A 6309-nucleotide genomic window follows, 5' to 3' on the forward strand; every position below is an offset into this window, starting at 1 on the left:
TTCAGTGGATTGTTTTAGAACACATTGGTGGGAATTCCATTTTTTTTCCAGATGCTGGTTTGAAGAAGAAAATGGGTCAATATTCAGATTCCTCAATTCTTCACAGTATTGACATCATTCTACCATTACAATTTGTAAATACAAATATCTCCAAATTATATCCTATATTGTTTAGTGGACTATATAAATACATATATATTGTGTAAGTCTACAGAGCACAAATAATTTTATTAGCACCTATCTCTTCACTAAATGTGTAGGTTAATATATGCTAATCTTGAAATATTTAGGAGTTAGCATTATAAATTGTTGTAAGTAGACATCCACTATTAACAATTTAACTAAATGAGGCTTAGTCAATATTAAAGTATTGTTTATATTCATTGTTAAATCTCATCTTTGTGGTTCCAGTATACTTCTCAAATGAAAAAAAATACTGAATTTAGAAGAAAACACCCTTGATTTTCTTAAACTCATACACCTGATATGTGTTCAATATTGTTTCCTGAATTAAGTAGAGAGTGAGAGAGATTGCACTGCTTGATTCATAAACATATTATATATATTTAAGTTCAATATTTGCATTTAGTATAATGATCATTCAGTTTCAAAATATTGGCTTAGTTCATGAAACTTCTATCTATAGCTACTGAAAATATTGTCAAGGTTGTAGACATTGCCATTATGATCTTCTAAGCTGTATTCAGCCTTTCAATATCATTTTAAGTTTTGGAAATTAAAATATAATTACATCCTTTCTCTTTCCTTCTTCCAAATTCTCCCACATACTGCCCTCTTATTCATTCTTGAATTCACGGCCTCTTTTTCTATAATTTCATATATATATATATGCCTAAATATAACGTAGTCAGTTTGTGTAATGTTACTTGTATGTTCAAGTTTTCAGGCTTGACCATTCTGTATTGGGGAACCAGCTGGGGCCTCTACCCTGAGGAAGAATTTTTCTTCATCGTATTCAACTTTATTCACTTGCTCAATTTTGCAGGTATCCTTCCATGACTTCAAAAACAATAAATAAATAAATAAATAAATAAATAAATAAATAAATAAATAAATAAATAAAAAATAAATAAATAAATAAATAAATAAATAAATAAATAAATAATCAATCAATCCCAATAGCATGCATGAGATTTTACAAATGTACAAAGTTAGGAATCCCATGTTCAGAAAAGCACTGACTGTGGGGGTCCACATAGAAATACTGATGCTGCACTGTCTGCCTATGGCTAGCCAATACTTGACATGTGCTAAATGGAACTAAAAAGTGAATTTCTAAAATATTGTTGAATTCACCAAGTTCATATTAGTTATTAATATGACACAAGTGGCCTTTTACTTCACAGTAGATGTCTATATTCTTATCACTCAAAGTGTCGCCCGAGGACCAGGAACATCTCTAGAGCACTCTTTAGAAATGGAGGTGCAAGTACCAGAGTCACAGCATTTACTAAAAAGTACCAGACTGATTTGAATGTGCCTTCACTCCAAAATCTGAGAATGAGTGATCTAATAATATTTCCATATGTCATATTTTATCAAAAAAAAAAGAAATCATGGAATTGATTTCAATTGTTAACAAGGTAGACAATTTTGAAGATTTCTAAATATCCAGATGTTTGGCATTATGTTTCGTCACACACACACACCCCTCATATGAGAATTTTCTTCCAGATGTCTGACATCACTGAAATGCCCACAAAGTCTCTTGGATCTGCTTATGGCTAACTTATGGACTGTGCACTTGTGAATTTCTATGATGATCTGCAAAGAAAAACAAGAGCTGTGTATTGAAACTTTTCATCACAAGAAGCAATCCTGTGTGTTAAAGGCAAGTGCCCCATGTGTGGACTGCTGAACTCTGTTGCCTTTACCATTTCTGACACACAACCCAGCAACTTCAACTCTCTGCCTGAAAATGAAAAAGAGATCACGTCTGGCTGAACTACCACCTGTGTTTCATTAGCTCATTTGTCTGGAGGATCTTTAGACTGAGGGCAGCTGTAAAGCACTCAACTAAGTGTTGCATGTTGTTCTTCTCTGAACTGCCAAAGAACTGGAAGGAAGAAAAGGGGTTTGTGGGAGGCTGAAGTGATGGCTCAACAGTTAAGAGCATTTTCTGCTTTTGCAGAAGACCCAAAATCTGTTCACAATACCCACATCGGGTGGCTCAAAGCTACCTATAACAACAGCTGCTGGGGACTCAATGCCCTCCTGTGGATTCTGCAGGTACATACATGTGACAGAGAGAGAGAGAGAGAGAGAGAGAGAGAGAGAGAGAGAGAGAGAGAGAGAGAGGGCAAGAGTGAGAGAGCGAGTGCAAAAGAGAGAGAGAATTAAAACAATGATAAAAGATAAATTAAAAAAATCACATGCTTAACACATATTTTATTAAGAGTATGATATAATTACATCATTCCCACCTTCGCTTTCTTCCTTCCAAATCCTCCCATATATATACCCTCTGTGCTCTTTAAATTCATAGCCCTTTTTCATTGTTGTTATATATATACATATGTATGTGCATATATATGTATATATTATACATAGATATTTCTAAAAATACTTTGCTCAGTCTGTAAAATATTACTTGTATGCATATTTTCAGGACTATTTGGTATTGGATAATCAATTGGTGTGCTCTTTCCTGAGAAAGATTATTTCTCCCAATCTCCACATGCCATAGTTGCCTTTAGTTCTTTGTCTTAATTTGAGTCCTTATGGTATGGTCTTTCCCTATCCATTTGACATGTCTATTGTTGTCCTTGTTCAGCTCATGTTTAGCCATGCTGGTGACATTGTCTGGATGCAGTTCTGACATTCTTAGGAGTCAGTTTTATAGCAAACTTCCTGATCTTCTAGTTATTACAAGCCTTCTACCCCCTCTTTCACAATGTTCCCCAAGCTTTAGGATCAAGAACTGTTTTATAGAAGGATCCACTGGGACTAGGCTCCACAACTCTGTATTTTGATTGCTGTGGTTTTCTGTATTGACTTCAGTCCATTGCAAAGGGAAGTTTTGTTAATGAGGAGTGAGGAGAAACATTTGTTAATACATAACTTTCAATTTTATAGGAAGTTATTTTTATTTTAAGGATGCTAAGGGCATTTTAAGCAGAAAATATTCTCATTTGTTTGATCACTTAATGACACGTTTTGAATGGGATAATCAGTAAGCCTAGGCGCCTTTGGAATTTGGTTTTGCTGCCACTGGAGAGGAGAGGAGCTAATGCTCTTCAGTGCTGCCTTTGGGGAATGTCACCATACACCAAACAAGAAGCCTTTCAGCTTGTCACTTATTCTCTAACTTATAAAATTCTGCTTTAAATTTGAAAGAGCATAAAAAAGGAAAATTGTAATTTATTAGCCTACGTAGTCAAAACATAAAAATTGAAAATAGAAGAACATGCTGATCACACCCATCTCTTTTTTTTTTTTTTTTTTTTTTTTTTTTTTTTTTTTTTTTTTTGGTTTTTCGAGACAGGGTTTCTCTGTGTAGCTTTGCACCTTTTCCTGGAACTCACTTGGTAGCCCAGCCTGGCCTCGAACTCACAGAGATCCGCCTGGCTCTGCCTCCCGAGTGCTGGGATTAAAGGCGTGAGCCACCAACGCCCGGCCACACCCATCTCTTAAGTTACTGATAATTACTGTTTCATTGAATTCATGTGTGTGTGTGTGTGTGTGTGTGTGTGTGTGTGTGTGTGTGTGTTTAAATAATTAGATCTATTTTTGTTTAAAATAAGTTAGGTCAGTAAGTACACACACAGAATGAGAGAGTAAAATGATTTGTTCAATGCACTTTCACAATATTTTTAAATACTTTAAGAACTGTCAGGAATTGCAGGTCTCTATAGTTTCAGTTTACACTGATTCCAATGAGACTGGCCTCTACTTTCTAAGTTCACATTGCTTCCTATAATGATCACAGTAGAAGAGTTGTCTTTATTGCCTGTAGAAATTCATTGGCAACTAGAAACTTCTCATATAGTATGAAAGAAGAGAGGGAAAACAAACTGAAAGATTTGTGGCAAACAAATTTCTCTCTGTCTCTGTCTCTGTCTCTGTCTCTCTTTCTCCCTCTCTCTCTCTCTCCTGTTAGTCTCACAGATTGCTTAGTTAACTTATTTTGAGTGAGGGAAATTTAGGAATCCAAACCTGCTCCTAAAAGGATGATACTTAGCAAAGCCATTGCAAGTAGAAGTGGTTGGCAGAAGAGCATCACAAACATGATGGGGAAGCTGACCTCACTCGCACACGAGGACGGGGTCATAGCAGAATCTCAGATGCAGACACTGGCTCACTACGAACGGTCAGTCTGGGTCAAGCTGACTTTCAAAGTCACTGACAAATACACCCATTTTTTTTTGGTTAGTCGTTGCTATTATTCTCCATATAAATTTGGGAATTTATTTCTTAGTAAGCTGTCTTTCCCCAGGACTAAGCCCAGCCAATGCTCTTGCTCTACATAGATAATTGAGAAGTAGCAACCAATACCTTAGTTGAACCCTAATTGTATATGCAATTCCTAATTTTTTCTTCTCCCTGTTCTCACATCAAGTCCAAATCATCTGTTGTGCACAATAAGCATTTTACCTGAGTCAGGGTCATATTCTCTAGGTTTCCTCAAGGAATACTAATGCCTCTTACTCCAATTATTTGAGACTAGGTTTGAGTCATGTTTTCCATTCAGTACAAAACGTGGTATAATTCACCTTGTAAAACATTTTTGATATTATGCAACTTTCTGGTCACACTTTATCTTCTGAACTTCAGAAGCAAACAATGGAAAAGGGATTTATCTTTACAACTTTCTCAGATACAAAGAAAATTTTACGCCATTTTTGGAAAAATATATAGCATGGGGTGTGTAATATGTGTTGTTTTTGTCTTAAATAAACTATTTTCAATATTTAATACAAATAACCGTATTTTCTTCTAGATATTTTTCTTCATGAGGTGCTCATGATGACTTTGTCTTTTGACTCTCTGTGTTCCCTTGGGTTCTGCTCACCAGTCTTCACATGCCCACCTCATTCATAGATGTTCCCTTTGTTCCTCTTAAATACCTCTACTTCTTCTATCTTTGCCCATAACTTCACTTATTCCATTTACATGAATGGCTTACCTGGATCTTTCTAACTTCATCTCTCTTGAGATGAGTTTGAGCAATGGAAAAAATTCAGGAACATTTCTATTCCACCTTCCTAAGCATTGTATTTCACTAATACATTTAAAACAGTACGTTTTCTTTCCTTTTTTATTGATTTGTGCTTTCCAGTAGCCTGTATTTTTGGCAATCTTGCTCTGGTCATCAAAGTGTTAACCAGCATTTGATACACAATGGGCATTCAATCATTTAATTGGTTATTGGCAAGAGCATTTATAGACTGTTAATTTTCAAGTCTCCCAAATGCGAGCATGGAATATTCTCTCTGACATGGAATTCAGAGGGGAAATGAACATTGAATGAAGTAGGAGACTATTAAAGATGAGGGAGAGGAGAGAGAGAGAAGTGAAAGGATGACGGGGTGAATGTAATCAAAGCACACTCTCTGACTCCTGGACACGCCATAGAAAGTGAAATCCATTTCACTGTACAAGCAATACGATTTAAAAAAAATTACAAGAACCAACTAGTTTCAAAGAAAAGAAATAACCAGAAAATAAGAATCTAAATCAGATAACAATAGCACTGAAAAAATTATAAAATGTTCAAATATGTAAATATTTCCCAAAAGTTTCTTTCGTTTTTCTTTGGTTAGTATAAAAAAATTAAGTGTTCTACCTCCTCTGAGCATAAACCTGTATTGCTCTTTAACAGACATTTCCTAACAATAAAGAGTTCTCAATTATTTCCTAGCGGTGTTTATTTGAAAAGAAATATTTTATTAGATATTATTTATTTCATTTAACACTAGAAATCTACATTCTGTCTTTTATGGGTAGCTTTTTTCTCACATTTGAATTTCAGAGGGAAAGAGCAATTAATTAATTGCTTCCAAAAAATAAGGTACAAAAATTATAACTTCTAGTATAGATTCATTAAATAAGAGAGAAGGAAACAAAGTCCATTTTCAAATTTAGAGTCAGATAATGGACCATGTCATCTGGTGAGAAAGCACCTTAGCTAGGGATTGGAAGAAGTAAATAACTAAACAGGCTACAGAAAATCGAAGAGTAACCGAATATTCACCACATAAACAATCTATGGTAGCTTTCTAACTAAAATACAATTTATATTCATATGTATTTCAATAACCCATTTCTGTCTCTTGTGCCTTACACAGA

Source organism: Peromyscus eremicus, chromosome 4 (genome assembly GCF_949786415.1).
Source record: "Peromyscus eremicus chromosome 4, PerEre_H2_v1, whole genome shotgun sequence".
NCBI lineage: Eukaryota > Metazoa > Chordata > Mammalia > Rodentia > Cricetidae > Peromyscus > Peromyscus eremicus.